The sequence below is a fragment of the Scyliorhinus canicula genome, chromosome 11 (genome assembly GCF_902713615.1).
Source record: "Scyliorhinus canicula chromosome 11, sScyCan1.1, whole genome shotgun sequence".
NCBI classification, from domain to species: domain Eukaryota; kingdom Metazoa; phylum Chordata; class Chondrichthyes; order Carcharhiniformes; family Scyliorhinidae; genus Scyliorhinus; species Scyliorhinus canicula.
Window position 1 is genome coordinate 119,463,473 of NC_052156.1, and position 20,331 is coordinate 119,483,803.

The 20,331-nt window shown below is 47.8% G+C and overlaps 1 long non-coding RNA gene across 1 annotated transcript in view; it reads left to right on the plus strand.

The window, feature by feature from the left end:
- The first annotated feature begins 840 nt into the window (after window positions 1-840).
- Window positions 841-20,331, plus strand: part of LOC119973331 — a 90,137-nt gene continuing 70,646 nt past the window's right edge. The window contains exon 1 of the long non-coding RNA XR_005462277.1: window positions 841-974. This is a non-coding gene — a long non-coding RNA (uncharacterized LOC119973331). The remainder of the gene's footprint in view (window positions 975-20,331) is intronic.

The following is a 20,331-nucleotide window of genomic DNA, read 5'->3' on the forward strand; positions in this document are numbered from 1 at the left end:
GGCTCGGGTATTGGAAGGTTTCAAGGGGAAGAGCATGAGGAAGATCAGCTCTCCTCAGATGACAAGGATTTGTCAGTACATGAGGAGGAGCCCATAAATCCAAATGAGACTCTCATGGATGCCAGGGACATGGAGAGGCATGCAACGACCTGATCTACACAAGGTTCACACAGCAATGACACTTTTGTATGACCATTGCTCCATCACCTGGCCTCATTGCCTACCTGGGGCGTAAACCCAGCCTTGCCATCCTCCCATGCTGAGTAACCCCAGATCTGTGTCCTCCACCATCTAGAAATGAATGATGGGGAAACCTTTCTCACACAAAGTTGTTGATGAATGCTGGTACCATTACATCTCAGGGGTACCTGGACATAAACGAAACAGTCCACTTTCCCAATTCTTCTGGTCCAGAACTATTGTCCGAGTGCTTTGAATACGACTGCAACTGTCTCATTTATTGCCACTGAAAGTGAAGTGAGTCATTATCCTCCAGAGGGTATAGCTGAGTGGGGCCGGGGTTGGTGGTCAGCTGTGCCTGCATTTAAAGCCATTTTCCACAGAATTATCATTACAGAAGTAACAATTCACATGGAATTCCAATAAAAAATGCATAACAAACGCAGCACAACTGATTCTGGGAAAATGTCCATGTCCCTACCTTCTCTCGAGCCATCACTGTGCGAAACATGGGACAGGCCCACAAAAGTCTCAGTAATTACAAACAATTACATAAATTGTGTGTATTTTAACAAGTGAACAGATGTGGGACATCACCTGGTGCTACCTTCGTGCTCATGCTTTTTAACATTTTCTTTCTCTGCCACAATGTTTAGGTTTAGATGTCACTCTGACAGCACCAACTGAGTCAGTACTATGCCCCGCTGCCTTGGATTACCGTAGTGGGCATACTCTGGAAGCATGGGGGCCCTGAGAGTTTCAGCCTACTGGAGTCTTATGCACTGGTGTAGCAGGTGAGTGGAATTCACCGCCGAAGTTGGTGATTGAGGCTGACATGTTCAACTCATTTATAAGGTACCTGGATCTGCAACTAAAATGCTTTAACCTGCAAGGCTGCAGACTGAGTGCGAGAAAGTGGGATTAAAATGAGTGGCTAGTTTCCTATTCCTCTTTTTTGGCTGGCGGAGAGATGATGGGCTGAATGGCCTCTTTCGGCACTGTAACCTTTCTATGGTTCTACTAGTGTGATGCTCAACAGGAGCCTGCTCCACAGCGATCCTCCCATTATGTCATCTCACCCTCCCTCAGCTGCTCACCAAATTGTGCACCAGTATCTGCACTTGAACCCTCCACAGACCACGTGGGTGCAACTTTGCTGGCAGAGGTGGATAATGAGGCAGGTGATGATGCATCCTCTGGAGTGCTGGATGCTTCATCCTCAGAGATAGAGTCTTCTGGCTTCTCCCATGGCTAGGGCCTGGTCCTTGGATGGTGATGACCTGTGGTGGGGAATAAAAAGAATCACATGAAGAATCGTCAAACTTTGAGTGCTTCACATTTCCTCTCACTCATCCTTATGAGCATATACCACCAGTAACATGGTTCCCTCTTCCTCTTTAAAACGTGATCGGTCCAGCCCTACCATAGAATCCCTACAGTGCAGAAGGAGGCCATTCAGCCCCTTGGGTGTGCACCAACTCTCCGAAAGAGCACCCTAACCTAGTCCTACTCCCTACCCTATTCCCGTAACCCTACCAAACCGTTAGACTTTGAGGGGCAATTTAGCATGGCCAATCCACATAACCTGCACATCTTTAGACTGTGGGAGGAAACCGGAGCATCCGGAGGAAGCCCACACAGACACGAGGAGATCGTGCAAACTCCACACAGTCACTTAAGGTCAGAATTGAAACCGCGTTCCTTGTGCTGCGAGGCAGCAGCGCTAACCACTGTGCCACCAATCTGGCACCAATCATGCTCTCTCCTCCCCAGCGATCTCCATCACCCCCTGCTTGGTGTCTGTGAGAAGCCTCAAGACTGGAACTTCTCATCCTGTTCATCTTCTCTTGCAGGAATTATGGGTCTGCTTGTCCTGCATGACAAAGTAGAGAGTTAGTTACGTGATACCTAACTTCCTTGCCTGCATGCATCCCCATCAAACACACTAGCTTGCCACTCACACATTGCATCCCAGTGCACACAAAAGGCACATTTCCAGACATTTTGGCCTCAATTGTCATGCGACATTAAGGCTAATCATATTTATTTCTTCTTAAGTTGCCCACTTAAGTTGTGAATGACCACACGAGAGGCTTTTGTTGAAGATGCAACTCTGGCACTTACCCTCTTGCATCGAAGCAGGTTGTTGACCCATTTCCTGTACTGGACCCAGGTTTTTCCAGATAACCCCATGATTGATCACCTCCTCTGCATCCTCACCGAGGTGTGATGAGGGGGCCTTCTAATGCCATCTCTAGGAAAGAGCTCCCCTTGCCTTTCCCTGAAGGCCTGAAGAAGAAGGTACAGGGAGGCATTGCTGAACTGTGGGGCTGGTCTGCATCGGCACTCGCTCATTTCTCCAAAGAATGTCGCACTCTCGAGCCGTGGAGCATCCTGCCAGGGATGTAGAGATCCCTTTAATATGGCCACATAGACATGGAGAATTGTCAGCTGACACCAATGAAAAGTTTCTTCCAACAATGAATCTCACATGTTTTCCATGCAAGCTGTTGATACTCAATCTTCATTGAGAAAAGAGGAAAGACTTACTTAGTTCCAGTTACAACATCAGGAATAACACGCTGTTGACAAAATCCCAGCCAAATGGTTTCCGTTCAAACCCTTGACTCACTGATATTATTTATCTATGATAGATAAAGGGACACTGTGGCTTGTAGGGTGTGAGAATCCACTTACAGGAATCATCGGCCATTCTGTGCTTGGGAAAGGTATCTAGAAAAAAACATCAAAAATGTAATAGGCTCCTTCAAGAATAGAGATTTTCCTTAATTTTGAAGAATCAACTTAGATAAGATAGTAAAGTCCTGGAATAGGACTTGTACACAAAATCTTCTAACTCAGAGACAAGCGAGTTGAATAAGATAAAATTGTTGGCAGTCATCTTGCATCTATATTTTACATTACTTCAAATATTAATATCATCATTATTTCTTGAACCGCGATTGTTAATAGATGGAATAGGTTAGAGGAAATCTCCTCATGGGTAACCCAAAGGAATCTATCCAAATGTTTTTTTGTGTTTCATCAATAATATGTTCCTCACGGCACCTTCTTCTAACTAATCCCGCTTCCTGATGTGGTTCACAATCTGGGAATTATATCGTTAAAAATACAACATACGTCATGCTGTCTCAAAGAAGAGTTCATTCTAGAATCTTCTGAGAGTTAATTTTGGTTTTGGAGCTTCTCCAGGATAAATTGCATCCGGAATTTGTGCATTAAGGCAGAGTAATTTCAGCAGGTCACTCCACCAAGCATATGTTGGCATTGGTTGTAATACAATTCCTGCCATTATTAATGAACAGTAATGCACACTGCACGTGTAAGTGCAGTTTGGCTTAATAACTGTTTGTTAATGGCCACTAAAACGGACTGTCTGACAAATTTTTCAGGTTTATGCTTCTCATAAATTTTCCGAGAGCCTTCACTTTAAAAGCATTCTCTGTGGCCGTGGACGAGCTGCCTGAGTTTCTGGGGTGATCAAGGCTTATTTGGTGCAAGCATTTGTTATCCATTGATATTACTCTTTTCCGGAACACGTAAGGCTGGCAATCTTTCCCTCTCGGTTTGCTGGTCTTGTGACCAAGTTTCAGGCAAAGTCCACTGCCATGAAGAGAAAGGTGGCAGCTGCAGAAGGTTATTGGGGCTAACATTTAGTAGGTGCAGGACTTGGACTTGCTTTGAAGAATAATGGGCGGGATTCTCCAAACCCCCGCCGGGTCAGAGAATCGGCGGAGGGGCGGCATGAATTCTGCCACCACCGGCTGCCGAATTCTCCGGCGCCATGGATTTGGCAGGGGCAGGAATCGTGCCGCGCCAGTCAGCGGTCAATGGCAGCGGCACCCCCCCCCCCCCCCGGCAATTCACCGGCCCGCGATGGGCCGAGTGGCCGCCTGGTTCCAGCCAGTCCCGGCCAGCCCCGCCAGCGTATATTACACCAGACATTTGCCGGAAGGACCTTGCTGTACAGGCGGCCTCCGGGGTCCTCGGTGAGGGGGGGGGGGGGGGGATCTGGCCCCGGGAGGCGCCCCCACGGTGGCCTGGCCTGTGATCGGGGCCCACCGATCCGTGGGCGGGCCTGTGCCGTGGGAGCACTCTATTCTTCCGCGCCGGGCGCTGTGGTCCTCCGCGATGGCCAATGCAGGGATGAAACCCCCCCCCCCCCCGCGCATGCGCTCAGATGACACCAGCACATGCTGGCGCTCCCACACATGCGCCAACTCGCGCAGGCCGGCAGAGGCCTGTCGGTGACAGTTGCCGTGGCGCCAAGCCCCTTCCGCGCCGGCCGGAGTGGTTCATGCCGGAGTTGCCCGCTCCGCTGATTCCTGCAGAATCCCACCCAATATTTCTACTTTACTGCCACGACATCCAATAGCACCCAAAAACAGGCAAGGGGTTGTGATGGGCCGTAACTCCCACCCCCATTTTCCATTGCTTCTGTTGCTTCTGATTTCGGCAGCACGCAAACTTCATGACCTGCTCATTTTGATGCTTTCAGCGTGCCGTCAGTACTCAACGTATTGTTGAATGGATGTGCGACTGAGCAGGTGGTGCAAAATAAGTGAGTGGCTGCCATAAACTCAAACTAGCTATGTGTCACTTTAAGCCAGCCAGCTTCCAAATGGGGGTGGGGGTTGAGGTGCTTTTTAGCTGACGTAGCTGCTTTGTTACACCTCAGTTAAATCACACCTGGGGAGTACAATTAACACTGAAGGTCTTCATTATATATCTAAATAAATAAATAAAAATTTGAAAAGGAACTGTGACGATACCAGAACTGAGACTCATCAGGATAGATTAAACAGCTTGGGCTCGTATCTCGAAAAAAGGTGGATGGCCTGGTAGAGGTCTTCAAGCTATGCAAGGGCTTAATGTACTAGACTTTGGGAAGATGTTTCCACTTATAAGCCAGTGCAGATAGTCACTTGAAAATCCAAATGGGAATTCAGGAAAAACCTCTTTACCCAGAGGGCAATTGGAATATGGAAGTCGCTGCCAAAGGGAATGGGTATAGCTGCATTAAAGTTGAAATGCCCATCAGCCATGATTGAATGGCGGAGTGGACTCGATGGGCCGAATGGCCTTACTTCCACTCCTATGTCTTATGGTCTTATGGTCTAAAGTGGAAGTTAGATAAGTACACCAGGGAGAAAGGAATAGAGGAATACATTGATTGGGTTAGATAAAGAGGATGGGAGATGGCTCATTTGAATCATGAACATCCGCATGAACATATTGAAGTGGCCAGTGTCTGTGCAGCCAAATGTTTTTGGTTTTGGAAATGATTTTTAGTAAATTTTTAACATTTTATACAAAAGAATTTCAAATTTGTGAACCATAACAAACATTTTGTTGCAAAATTTCATAAACAAACAGTTTTTACAAAGACTCTCACCGCCACTTGCATCATCCCCTTCCTTATCCCACCCGACAGCCCCCCCAATAAACAAATAAACCACCCACCCCCTCCTTAAACTCTAGCAGTGACCAATTTTTTGAAGTATATTATAAACGGTTGCCATCTTCGATACAACCCCTCAATCAACCCTCTCAAGGTGTCTTTGACCTTCTCGAGGCGTACAAACTCCGTCAAATCACCTAGCCATGTCAAAGCCTTCAGCGGGGCTGCCATCTTCAAGCGCTATAGGAGTCGTCTCTGTACTAACAATGAAGCGAAGGCCAAAACATACGCCCCCCTGCTCCTGTCCACAGTTCCGGCACATCGGTGACCCGAAAAACTGGCACCCAGGGCAGTTTTCCACCCCCACATTCAGGATCACCAACATGGTTTCAAAAAAGGACTCCCAAATCTCCATCAGCTTGGGGCTCAACCAGAACATGTGCGTGTGATGTGCGGGACCCCTTGAACAACGTTCGCACCTACCTTCCACCCCTTCAAAAAAGCAGCTCATCCTCGTTCTAGTGACATGCGCTCGGAAAACTACCTTTTTTTTTAACAAACAATTTTACTGAGGTAGTTTTTGGCTTTGTAAACAGTTACAGACATCAACAGAAAGAAAGCAAAAAAGGCAAAAATGTGCAAACATCCACGTACTTTCAATACTTCAATCGTAACATACTGCACAAGCCCGCCCCCCTCCCACCGGTACTACCCGCCATTTTTTCCCTCCTACTCTACTCTACCCCCCCTCCCCCCCCCACCCCCCTGCTGACGCTCACTCTCCCGCAAATAAGTCAATAAATGGTTGCCACCTCCGGGCGAACCCCTGTACAGATCCCCTCAAGGCGAACTTAATTTTTTTCCATACCCAGGAAACTCGACATGTCCGCAAGCCAAAACTCAGTCTTTGGGGGCTTTGAGTCCCTCCATGCCAATAATATTCGTCGCCGGGCTATCAGGGAAGCAAAGGCCAAAACATCGGCCTCTTTCTCCCCCTGGACTCCCGGTTCTTCAGAAACCTCAAAAATTGCCACCCCTGGACCCATCGCCACCCTTGTTTTTAGCACCCGGGACATGACGCCCGCAAATCCCTCCCAGTACCCCCTAAGCTTAGGGCATGCCCAAAACATGTGAACGTGGTTCGCCGGTCCTCCCGCGCACCTAGCGCATTTGTCCCCTATCCCAAAGAATTTGCTCATCCGAGCCACCGTCATGTGGGCCCGGTGAACGACCTTAAATTGAATCAGCCCGAGCCTGGCACATGTCGCGGTCGAATTTACCCTACTCAGGGCCTCTGCCCACAGCCTGTCCTCCATTTCCCCGCCTAGCTCCTCCTCCCATTTAAGTTTCAGTTCCTCCGTCTGGGACCCTTCCTCCCTCATGAGCACCTTATAAATACCAGAGACTCTACCCTCCCCTTCTTCCCCCCTAGAGACTATTGGAAAACTACCTTTAACTGAATGAGGCTCAGCCTCGCGCAAGACGATATCACATTTCTCTTCCTCAATACCTCACACCACATCCCTTTCTTTAGAATCAGCTCCAACTCCTCCAACCACTTCACCTTCACTCTCTCAATTGAACCCAACCCCTCCCCCGCTATTCGTTGGTACATCCCGGACGTACTACCCTCTACCGATCCTACGCCGGGTAGAATCCGCTCCAGCAAGGTGGACGGTTGAACCACTGGAAAGGCCGGAAAAAACTGTTCAACCCAGCTCTGCAACTGAAGGTACCTAGATCCCTCCATGTCCGAAAGCCCATATTTCTCCTTTAGCTCCTCCAAGCTAGCAAGCTGCCCCTCCAAAAATAGATCCCCCACCTTCTCCAACCCTCCCTCCTTCCAAGCACTAAATGCAGCATCCAGCCTTGGCGGCTCGAATAGGTGATTGGCACAGATGGGAGCCAGCCAGAAACTTCCCCCAGTTCAAAATGTTGGCAGAGCTACCTCCAAATTTTTAGCATGGCCACCACCACTGGATTTGTTGAAGATTTAGTTGGCGACTGTTATCAACACTCCTAAGCTTGTCTCCCTAACTGACTATGATTCCATCAATACTCAGAGAGCCCTTGGGTCCCACGCCCCCCAGCACCTTTTCCGTATTAGCCGCCCAATAGTAATATAACAAATTTGGCAGTGCCAGACCCTCTGCCTGTCTCTCCTCCTGAAGCATCACCCTTTGAATCCTCAGGACCTTGTCTGCCCAGATAAATCCAGTAATAAGCCGGTCCACCACTTGGAAAAAACAGAAATACCAGATGGCACTGGAACAGGAATAGGAAACTAGGCAATATATTCATTCTAGCTGACTGAACTCGGCCCACCAGTAATAGTGGGAGACTGTCCCACTCCTGACCCTCCCCACCAAGGTCATATGTTTCCGTAGCCATCCCCAATCCCCCGCCACCTGCACCGCTAAGTACCGGAAACTAGTCCCTGCCAATCGAAACGGCAACTCTCTCAGTTTTAGATCCACCCCCTCCGTCACCACTGCCCCAACACTATTTACGTTTCCTTATATTCTGTTTATTGCCGGTGAAAGCCCCAAATCGCGGCAAAATCCCCATAATGTTCCCATTGATGCCTCAGGATCCCTTACATATAACAGCAAATCATCAGCATATAATGGTACCCTGTGCTGCAGCACCCCCCCCCCCCCATGACTATCCATTGCATTCCTTTGAGGCCCTCAACGCCGTAGCCAATGGCTTAATTGCCATCACAAACAACAAAGGAGACAATGGACATCCATGCCTCGTGCCCCGATGTAACCAAAAGGTCTCAGGTAATGTTATTAGTACAAACACTAGCAAATGGCACTGCATGCAGCAGCCGCACCCAGGAAACAAATCGCGGACCCAGCCCAATTGTCTCCAAAACCGTAAAGAGGTATCCCCACTCCACCTGGTCAAACACCTTCTCTGCATCCAGAGATACAATAATCTCTGGCACCGCACCAGCCACAAGGATAAGCACCACATTAAGCAATGGCCGCACATTCGCCGAAAGCCTCCGCCCTTTCATGAACCCTGCCTGATCTTCCCCTATCAACTCCAGGAGGCACAGCTCCAGTCTTACAGCCAACACCTTGGCCAGCAATTTTACATCTATGTTCAACAGGGAGATTCAACAGTATGACCCAATCTCCTTGGGGTCTTTGTCCTTTTGAAAAGCAGTGCCCCAATGTCCCCGAGAGAACTCTGCCCTCCAAGGAGTCCCTGAACATGCCCAGCAACAATAGACCCAACTGATCTATGAACATTTTATAGAACTCCATTGGGAACCAATTTGGCCGCTGTGCCTTCCCTGATCGCATCTGCTTCAACGCTCCCTGGATCTCCTCCAAAGCGGGGCCTCCAGCTCCTCCCGCAGCTCCTCACCCACCCTGGGAAACCCCAGACTCCCCAAAAACTCTGCAATCCCACATCCATCTTTTGGTAGTTCCGACCGATATAACTTCTCACAAAAAGCCTTGAACCTTCTCCGGATCAGGAACCCTCTCGGTCCTCAACTTGAACAATCTCCCTATTCACCTCCCGCTGCCTTAATTGATAAGCCAAAAGCCAATTTGCCTTCTCCCCATACTCATATACTGTCCCTTTTTCTCATCTCAATAGCCACACTGCTTTATCTTTTGACATCAAGTTGAACTGCCTTTGCGGTTCCTTCCTGCACATCAACATTTCAAGGGTCAGATCCCTCACGAGTACGATCCACGCTTAAAATCTTATCCATCAAATCTGTTGCTCCTCCCTTGCTTCGCATCCAACATGTGTCTTGATTGCTACAATCTTTCCCCTGATCACCACGGAATAGAGGGTGAGACCTCTCCATTATCATTAGTCGTAATGTATTCCTGTATAGCCCTTGAAATCCTCCCACAGACACCTAAATCTGACAATAACCCAACATTCATCTGCCAACCCAACCCTACGGCACTCTTGACTCACTCCCAGCAGCAGGTCCACAATCACTCCCATCGAATACTCTGCCACCCTAACTGCAATCAAAAGATTTCTACTTATAAAGAAATAATCAATCCGCGAATACACTTTTGTGTCCCCTGGAGAAAAACACGAACTTCCTCTCCCCTGGGTGCGCGAACCTCCACGGGACCGCCCCTCCCACCACTTCCAAGAAGGTGGACAATACTCTCGTCATGCCAACCGGGGCCAGTGGTCCCGGCCTAGACCGATCTGCCTTCAGGTCCAGCACACAATTCATATCGCCATCCATAATTAGCTGGTGGGTGTCCAGGTCCAGCACCATCAACCGGTTCATGAATGACAGATCATCCCAATTTGGGGCACATAGGTTCACCAGTAGCACTGGTATCCCCTCCAAGGCTCCTACCACCATCACGTATCGCCCCCACCCCCCTGATCTGCCATCACCTTCTCCGCATGAAACCAAACCCGCTTGTTGATGAAAATCGCAACCCCCTCAAGGCCTACTGTCAAAGTCCAAGTGGAACACCTGGCTCACCCAAGTCTTCCAGAGCCTAACCTGGTCCCGTACCCACATGCGTGTCTCCTGTAAAAACACCACATCGGGCTCCTAGACTCTTTAGATGGGCAAAAACCCTCGCCCTTTAAACCAGCCCCCCTCACCCCCTCCTCACCAGAACCCACAGGTTTCAGGTGCCCAGCTGTGTCAGGGCTTCGCACCGACCTGCAACCTCGAGTCAGCCATTGCCACCTCGGTAGGTCAAATATTCCTCCCTTGGCCCATCGAAGATGACAACCTGCCCCACCCTGAAGATAACACAATCACTGCTAGCCCCACCCCACCTTTCTTTCCCATCCCTCCCTCTCCCAGGTAGGCAGAGAACCTGCCGCCTCTATTAATTCCGATCCCCTGCCAGCCAACCATGCTAGGCCCATTGAGCCTCGTTTAATTGGCTCAGCAAGTCGTAGCCCAACCCCCCACCCCACTCCCATTAACTAGCCTAACTTTTAGCACTCGCAAGGTCCACCCCCGCCAAGGTCCGATCCCCAAACACCACAAAATCCAAGGCCTATGACCTCCGTGTCCCACCCATTTCCACATTGCAAATTTAATGTAATTCGATATGATCTTAAATTAGTTCCTTTGTCTTTGATTACAAACATCTTCTAGAAGATGAAATCTGAGCCAGGTGGGCTCTGATAGAAAAGCCACCACAATACGCTGATCCAAAACTCCTTCATATCTTTGAAGTGCTAATTTTATGCACCATTTGCAGACACATTTTAAAAACTATAATGTTATATTCAGAACTAAAGAATTTAAAATGTAAATAAGCTTTTTATCCCTCTGATTGATAGAATTGATTCATAACAGGTTTGAGCTTCTTGACAAATGTTTTATTTAGTTTCGTGCAGTAAACATCAAATTTTCCATAGCTCAGCAGTAGCAAAATAGAAGGAACAATGAGTGGGATTCTGACCCCTTTGTCAGAGGTGGCTTGCCATTGGCCATTGTGTGGTTCACCCATCCTGCTGCCACGACAGGTGGTGGTGGGGGTCGCCTTTGGCAGGACCAGATGATCCCGCCACTGGGAGGAGCTGAAAAATTCAGCCCAATTTTTTTTCACCATGTGATTTCCCAAGAGTGGAAGAGTGTTTGACTGCGTTGCTGTTGCCTTTAAGACCCCACGCAGCATAGCAAAGCCCATATGTCAATCAAAAAGGTCACACCCCCTTAGTGTCCGAATTGCAACCATTTGCAGCTAACAATTCATATTAACATCAGGCGATGGAGAAGCAAATAGTCTTTCAGCATCTTCCTCTCATGTGGACAAGTGAGCGTCATCAGCCACCTTTTGAAATGAAAGCCTCAGAAATAAGAGTCCGGCAGCCACTGATTTGCTGAATCTCATAGAAACATGGGAGCAGGAGTTTGGCCCTTTGGCTCTTCGAGCCTCCTCCGCCATTCAATTAGATCATGGTTAATCACCCAACTCAGTAACCTGTGCCCACGTTCTCCCCTAAATCCTTTGATCCCTTTCGCTCCAGGAGCTACATCTAGCTCCTTTTGAAGAAATACAGGGTCGGATTCTCCATTTCAGAGATTAAGAGTGAGATTCTCCGTCAGCCGACGCTGAAATCCGGAACGGCAATTGGGCGGAGAATCGGTCGTGAGGCCAAAATCGTGGCCGGTGCCAGGTGCCCGCCAGAATGCCACGCTCCGAGTGCATCGACTGCAGCATCAATTCATTCTGCTCTGCACATACGGTAAATGCCATCTGCATTTCATTAGTGGGTCTGACCCGGTATTCTCCAGGGCCTCCGCGATGCTCCACCCATGCCGGGAGGAATTAACGACAGCGACTTTCACTTGTAGTTTCAAAAATCGTGAATCAGGCGCTGTGGCCTATGAGAGAAAGAGGAAGGAGGACACAGAGAGGCACAACCATGGACTGCCAGTCCTGCCACTGAGTCGGGGGGAGGGGGGAGAGGCATCTGCCAGGGCTGGGGCAGCAGTGGGGGTGATGGAGGGGTGACCAAGGGAGAGGACGTGGGGCCAGGTGCCACATAACATGAAGGAGGGGTGGGAGGGGTGGGGGAGGGCGGGAGGGCATGGGAAGAGGGGGTGGGGGGAGGGTGTGGGAGGTGGAGGGGGGGACTGGAGGGGAAAGAGAGAGAAAATTCAGCTGCAGCCATGAGGCACCTGGAATGCTCTTAAACTAGTATCAACCACAATAATTTCAAATATAGATCAAAAAGAAAGATGAACCTGAAATGAGTGATATAAAGAATGAAAACTGGCACAAGAGCATATTTTTGTACATTCTGGAAAGAAAACCTATATTTACCTTAAAAGTGCATACACTGATTCAGTGGTTCTCTTCTTCAGTGGTTTTCTGTGCGCATATTTATTCTTTCATGAGATGCAAGAGTCAATAGCAAGGCCACATTCATTGCCCATCCCTGGTTGCCCTTCAACTGAATGGCTAGTTATGCTGTGGTTCTGCAGTCACATAAGTAGGCCAGAACAGGTAAGGATAGTAGCGTTCCTTTCGGGTTTTAACAACAAGCAGTGATATGTCCATGGTCACCATTATGGAGATAAACTTTATATTCCAGATTTCTTAATTGAATTAAAATTTCATGGCGGGATTTGAACCCACGTTCCCAAGCCTTAGCCTAGGCCTCTGGATTTGCCAGTGCAGTGACACTAGCCCAGTGACATTACCACTATCCCAACATCCCACTAAAATCCTTGGTCTTTTCTTCTGATACTGGTGTGTTGTTTGGACTGCAGGACCTCCAGGTTTTTCCTCATGTGGAAGATGCTGCCTGACTTCTTAACTGACCTTTGGTCCAGGGCAATCAGTGTGGGTCGCAGGTGTATCAAGAGAGCAGATGGGAGTCCCACCCAGCCACTACAAAGAAGGAAAACCAATTCACGATTACATCCTATACATGGCTGCATCTTAGCTAAAGCAGACTTAACCTACTCTGGAATTTAGAGCAGAACTCAAAAGTGGACTGCTTCCCAAATTCTTTCTCAATCTCCACCTCTTCTCACCTGTTAGGTTTTTGTTTCTTTATTTGTCATGGGATATGGGCATCGCTGGCAGGCCCAACATTTGTTGTCCATCCCTGAGGTCATTTACGAGTCAACCACATTGCTATGGTCCTGGAATCACATGTAGGCCAGATCAAGTAAGGCTGGCAGATTTCCTTCACTCATAGTGAACCAGATGGGCTTTTACAACAATCGACAATTTAACGTTAGACTTTTAATTCCAGATATTTATTGAATTCAAATTCCACCAAAAACCCTGGTGGGATTCAAACACATATCCCCAGAGCATTATCCTGGATCTAGGATTACTAGTTCAGAGATTATGCTACTACGCCACTGCACAAAGGGTGAAACTTTCTGGTCCATAACCAAGGCAAAGAAGCAGGTACGTTGGCTCATCAAGCCTGTTCTAAATCTCTGAAGAGCTATTCACTTGATCCCTTTTTCCCTATTGTTCTCTGATCCCCTTCTCAATTTATATTTTTCAAATACTTATCGACTTTTCTTTTAAAAGTTGCATTGAATTTTACTCCTATCACTGACTCTGGTAGCATGTCCCTTGTTTATTTTTTCCTAGTTTTATGTCTATTTATAATTTTGGAAATCCACACCCGATTTCCTCTTGCCTTTCACTTTTTTCCCCACTTTCTCCTTGTTATTAAGATCTTTCATCTTAGCATCTTCATGGCCTTAGCATCCATCGTAAAACAGAAGGATGTCTGAATTTGGACACAATGAAAAAAAGCAGAAAACGCCGGATAAACCCAGCATGTCTGGCAGCATGTGCGGAGAAACAGAGCTAATATTTGGAGACCACATGATTCTTCTTCAAAGCTGAAGATGTGTAGAAATACGATGGATTAGAGAGTTGGAGAGGGGGGTGGAGGAGGTGAAACGGAATGGAAGGTCAGGGATAGGTCAGAACTAAGGACAGATTGACAAAGATGCCAAGGACGCAAGCCAAAAGGAGTGTTAATGATAGCTTTAAGGACTAAAGAATGTGCTGCTAGTGGCATAAAGGTAAGATTTCTACCCCTCTTGAGCTCTGAAGATGAGTCATAAGGACACAAAACATGAATCCTGTTTCTCTCTCCACAGATGCTGCCAAATCTGCTCAGTTTATTCAGCATTTTCTGTCTTTATTTCAGATTTCTAACATCCTTAGTATTTTGCTTTTATACTCTAACTGTAACCTATCCGGTGATGGTTATAGATTTAGTATTTGGCTTTTAAATCTTTTTTCCCCTATTAAAATACCAACAGGATCCTAAGGACATTTTTGTTCTTGAGGTGTGACTCACCTTCTGTTGGCTTCTGAATTTAATTAATTGCATCCACTTTATACGCTTGTGCCTAGTGACATGAGATCCTGCTTTATGGTAAGTCCCACTGCTGGGTCACACAAATGGTAATTGGACTTGCAATTCTGTGAAAAGAGAAGGTGACAAGTTGTGAGAAGGAGCACAATTGTTATGCACACACTGAAGTATTGGTGTAGTTACATAAAATCTGCATTGGGCATTTTAATCACAGTATCCATAATTCCTTTCAAATGTTGGCACAAACCATCAACTCATCGTGTTTACATACTTCACCATCTTCTATTCCTTTACTCCCAATGTTTTCCCTGGCTTGCTCACAAGGCATCAGTGATCTAAGTTGTGAGGTCCCTCCGCCTGCCCATTGGGGCTCTGCCCTATTAAAGTTCAATGTTTCCTGCACAGAACAAAAATTAATGCATTAAGCGTCAGTAAAAATAGAGCCCTTGAAAGAAGTGTGTCTGCTGTGCTGGTACCTAGAATATTAATGGACTGAAAGAGCATGAGGGTTTAAGACAAGTGAGCCAGGAGAGGAGGAGAGAATATGGATTAAAAAAAAGGGGGGGGGGGGGTACAGAGGGAAGGGTGTGTGTGTGTGTGCATGTGTGTGACAGAGGTAGAGTTGGAGACAAAGAGGAAAACTGCATTTGTGGTAGCTTATTGTTTGTGCATTAGAAAAGTTAACTTATTAACTTGAGCATTAGATTTGAAAGAAAACAGCTCTGTGGATATGAATTAGTTTAATCTACAACTACAGGAGCATGGCCATAAATTGAGTGACAACAAACTATGGCACTGTCGCTTAACTTTGTATATTTTTTTAAATTTAGAGTACCCAATTATTTTTTTCCAATTAAGGGGCAATTTAGTGTGGCCAATCTACCCAGCTTGCACATTTTTGGGTTGTGAGGGCAAAACCCACGCAAACACGGGGACAATATGCAAACTCCACACGGACAGTATCGCAGAGCCGGGATCGAACCTGGGACCTCTGCGCCGTGAGGCCACAGTGCTAACCCACTGTGTCACATGCTGCCCTTAACTTCGTATATGACAGGCGGCATAGTGGATAGCACTGTTGCCTCACAGCGCAGAGGACCCGGGTCCGATCACTGTCCATGTGGAGTTTGCACATTCTCCCCGTGTCTGCGTGAGTCTCACCCCCATAACCCAAAGATGTGTAGGGTGAGATGGATTGGCCACGTGAAATTGCCGTTAGTCGGAAAACTAAAAAAAAGACAACTTTGTATATGTGTAGGGCCACTTGACTGGCTTATGTTTAGCATCTGTAAAAGAAGAGCTTGAAGGTCTTAGCTGCTGTCAACTGCAAATTCATGCAGACATCATGGGATGTTATGAATATTAGAATCAATTAGAATTAGAATCAATTTCTCCTTACCTTTTTCCTTTCCTTCGGGTATGGAAGTGCCTTCGAGCTCCTTGCTGGGTACAGCGTATGCAAGAAAATATATTCATATTTGTTGCTGCTTCCTCCCATGTACGTGCACAGTCTGTGGCATTGATAGAGTTAACATTTGGCACAAAGATGACATTGTAGTTCTCCAATGACCATGTGTACGAGTGCCTGAAGGATATAACCGCATCTGCAGGATTTCATTTCCTGGCAATTTCTTTCTTATAAAACACCGAGTTGCACATTCGCAATGTTATTCAAGCATGTTGTACTTCCTAATACTGGTTGAGTAGCTTATAAGTGTTGTTGCTGCTCTATTTCGTCCTCATTGGCATCATTGATTTGTGCGCTTTATTTAAAAATGGGTGATGGAGATCATGGCCTTGAACAAACTTTGTGGTTTTCTAAAGTGCTCAACAGTGCAAAGATAAAAATAAAGGCCAACAAAAAGGCCCAGAAATTGCTCCAAAAAAAAATCAAGATTAATGCAATCACTGCTATTAGTGTGTAAATAACCTAGCAATTTGTGGTGATTAAGTGTGACCGTTAAGGTCATGCGTGCAAATCGAGTGGACTGTATTTTTTTTAACAGGGAAGAAATATTGAATAAGAGACAGTGTTCCCTCTCAAAATGGTTTCTGGAAATTCAGGTGGTTTGTGGTTTCTGGGCAGGGAGACTTGTATGTCTGGGAGTCTGAGTGCAAATGGATTTTCCAGGTGGAAATTGACCTCTCTCACCAGCCCATTGGAAGTGTTTAACAGGCAATGGCTGCCAAACTTCTCAGGGCCAGGAGGTTAGAAGTCAAATGAGCCAATCATGATTGGTATGTTGAAGGCCTATCATCCATTCCCCCATTTTGCATCGGGCATCCTGGTTCCAACCCATTATGAATAATAATAATAACTTATTGGCACAAGTCGGCTTCAATGAAGTTACTGTGAAATGCCCCTAGTCGCCACATTCCGGCGCCTATGCGGGGAGGCCGGTACGGGAATTGAACCCGCCCTGCTGGCTGTGTTCTGCATTTCAAGCCAGCAATTTAGCCCACTGTGCTAAGCTAATGGAAGACATTGATTTTTGCCATCATATGATCAAAACTAACTGGGAGAGTCAAAACCTTATTACTCCACAGGTCCACAGGCCCTGCAGGTCAGTCTGGAGACCAAGAGATAGGACACAAGAGGGACCATTCCCTCCAGCGAGAAGACAGAACCCTACTTAACGGTGGTAGTGAAGAAGTTCCCACTTCCAACAAAAGTCTACGTCTCTTTCTACAGTTGCTTGGCCACAACCTTATCTGAAAACCTCAAGATGTCCAAAGTTCATTCATGATCAAAGAACCACAGGAGAAGACTCCATCTACGCCGGCAAAGACTGCATCTTAAAGGACTAATTCAAACATGTGAATCGCTTTCTCGTTGTTCCATTAATAATATAAGTGCACATGTTATCTATACAATTCATATTTTTTCTGTGTATGTGCCTGTGGGCGTAATTCTCCAGAAAATTTATAAGTGTGGTGGAGAGCAGGAATTGCTGTGAGCCTCCTGGTGCGTTGCCCAGCGAGGCCAGCACCGCAATTCAATGCTATTGGTCTACTTTGTATTTGAAAAATATTTTATTGAGGCATTTATATATATATATGAAACACAACCATAAAACAGCAAGCAAATAGGAATGCAAATAATCAAAACCAATAAATATCTAACACCCCACCATTCTGCCTCCCGCTCCCCAACTCCCCTACCTCCTTTTTTACCTCCCCCCAGACACCAGCACCCCACTGCTGAAAGCTGAACCATTTTCGAAGTAGTCAATGAGCAGCTGCCATCTACAGGCACACCCCTCCACAGACACTCTCAAGGTGAACTTTATCTTCTCCAGCTAGAGGAACTCTGATAGGCCGCTCACCAAAACCCCCGGTTTCAGCGGCCCCGAGTCCCGCGATTCCAATAAGATCCGTCTCCGGGCTACCAGGGAGGCAAAGGCCACAACATTGGCCTCTCTCTCCCCCTGGACTCCCAGGTCTTCTGACACTCCAAAGATCGCCACTTCTGGACTCGGGATCCCCTTCATCCTCAAGACCTCTCACATAATATTGACGAACCCCCACCAGAATCCGTCAAGCTTCAGACAGGCCCAAAATATGTGGACATGATTCGCAGGCCCACCCGCGCACCACCCACACCCATCCTCCACCCCTTCAAAAAACCTGCTCATTCTGGCCACAGTCATATGTGCCATGTGAACCACTTTGAATTGGATAAGGCTAAGCCTAACATACAAGGAGGATGCGTTCACTCTCCTCAAAGCCTCCTTCCACAACCCAGCCTCCACCTCCCTCCCTAGCTGTTTCTCCCACTTACGTTTACTACCCCTACTGGGGCTCCCTCCCAATCCATTAACTCTTACAGATTTCCGCCACTCTTCCCTCACCTACCCCTGTTTTTCACACCACCTTGTCCTGTAGCCCTCGGGGCGGCAGGTGGGTGAAGGCCGACACCTGTTTCCTGACAAATTCCCTCACTTGTAAATTGCAGAACCCATTCCCAGAGGGCAACTCAAATTCCTCCACCAACACCTCCAAGCTCGAGAAGCTGCCCCCAACAAATAGATCCCCAAACCGCTCAATCCCCACCTGTTGCCACCCCCGAACACCCCCCCCCCCCCCAGCCCCCCCCCCCCCCCCCCCCCCCCCCCCCCCCCCCCCCCCAGAGCAAACCTATGATTCCCGCAGATCGGTGCCCAAAGCAAGGCCCCCTCCAGCATCAAGTGCTGCCGCCACTGTCCCCACACTCTCAGGGTCACTGCCACCACCGGACCTGTGGAATACCTGGCCAGTGGGAGCAGTAGAGGTGCCGTCAACAGTGCCTCCAAACCCAAGTCCTTACAAGAGGCTGCCTCCATCCACTTCCATAACGACCCCTCCCCCATTACCCACTTGCTAACCATGGCTATATTCGCCACCCAATAATAATTCATCAGGTTTGGAAGAATTAACCATTCGTCCCCTCGGCCCCGCTCCAGCAGCACCTTCTTAGCCCACGGGGCTTTACGCGCCCAAACCAACCGCGATATCAGTGCATTCATCCTCCTAAAAAAAGCCTTTGGGACTTCCGGTGGCGACTATGAGGGAGTAGGTCGCACATTTGGTGGTTCCCGTCTCGGTCGGACTTTTGGACCTATCCACCTGACTTTTTTGTGCTTTTGAGCGTGGAACTGGAAAGCAATAGCACTCAGGCACAGGACCCATACAGAGTTGTATGGACCGAAGAAGCCGGAGGGACCATAAATGCAGAAGAAGTGGTCGAATAAGGGCGCAGTGGAGGCTGTGAGTGGGACCAGCATGGCTGGTGTTCAGAACAAGGCGCCGACAGCCCAGGCTTTTTGGCCCTGAAGCGTGACAACTTGGAACCGCTACAGAAGTCGATTGACCGGATGCAAAAAAGGCTGGATGAGCAGGCTGAGAAACTCCAGCAGTTGAAGAAGTCAATGGAGGAGCAGGCCGACTTTCAAACGGTGGCGGATGTGGAGATTCGGAGGTTGAGGGACCAGCAAAACGTGCTTCTGGAAAGGCCGGAAGACCTGGACAACAGATCTCGCCGGCAGAACGTGAGAGTCGTGGGCCTCCCGGAAGGGGCAGAGGGGCCGGACGCTGCCACAGAGTTGCTGGGGAACAAGGTGTTCCCGCGCCCGCCGGTGGTAGACAGGGCACACAGAGTTCAGGTGAGGCAGCCGCAACGAGGGTTCCCCCACGAGCGATGGTGGTATGCTTTCACAGGTACCTGGACAAGGAACGGTGCTGCAATGGGCAAAGAGCACACAAAGCTGGACAATACCATCCTGCGTGTTTACCAAGATTTGAGCGCTGAGGTGGCCAGCAGGAGGGGAGGCTACAGGCAGGTGAAGGAGATACTGTATAAAAACAAGGTGAAATTCGGGCTGCTTTTTCCGGCACAACTGTGGGTTATGTATGAGGGTCAGCACCACTATTTCGAGGAACCCAAAGAGGCGATGGACTTCGTTAAGAAGCAAGGGCTGGCCCTGAGCTGAGGACGTTTGGACTCATGTTAGAGTTTTTAAGTATATGTGGTGTCTCTCCCGTTTTGAAAATTGCCTGTATGTTTGGGTCCGTTTTTGTCGTTTCTTTGTGTGCTTTTTGCGTGGTTTACCTGAATGTTTCCTTTTTGGGCTCTTTCATTAGTTGGAGCTTGGCTGGAGGGAAAATAATAAAGAAAACAGTTAAAAGGGTTGGGTTCAGAGGGATGCTTGAGGGGAATTTTGTGCAATCTTTTCTGTGTCTGTATGGGAAGGACTGAGAGTGCCTGTTACTTAGAACATAGAACATAGAACGATACAGCGCAGTACAGGCCCTTCGGCCGTCGATGTTGCACCGACATGGAAAAAATCTAAAGGCCATCTAACCTACACTATGCCCTTATCATCCATATGCTTATCCAATAAAATTTTAAATGCCCTCAA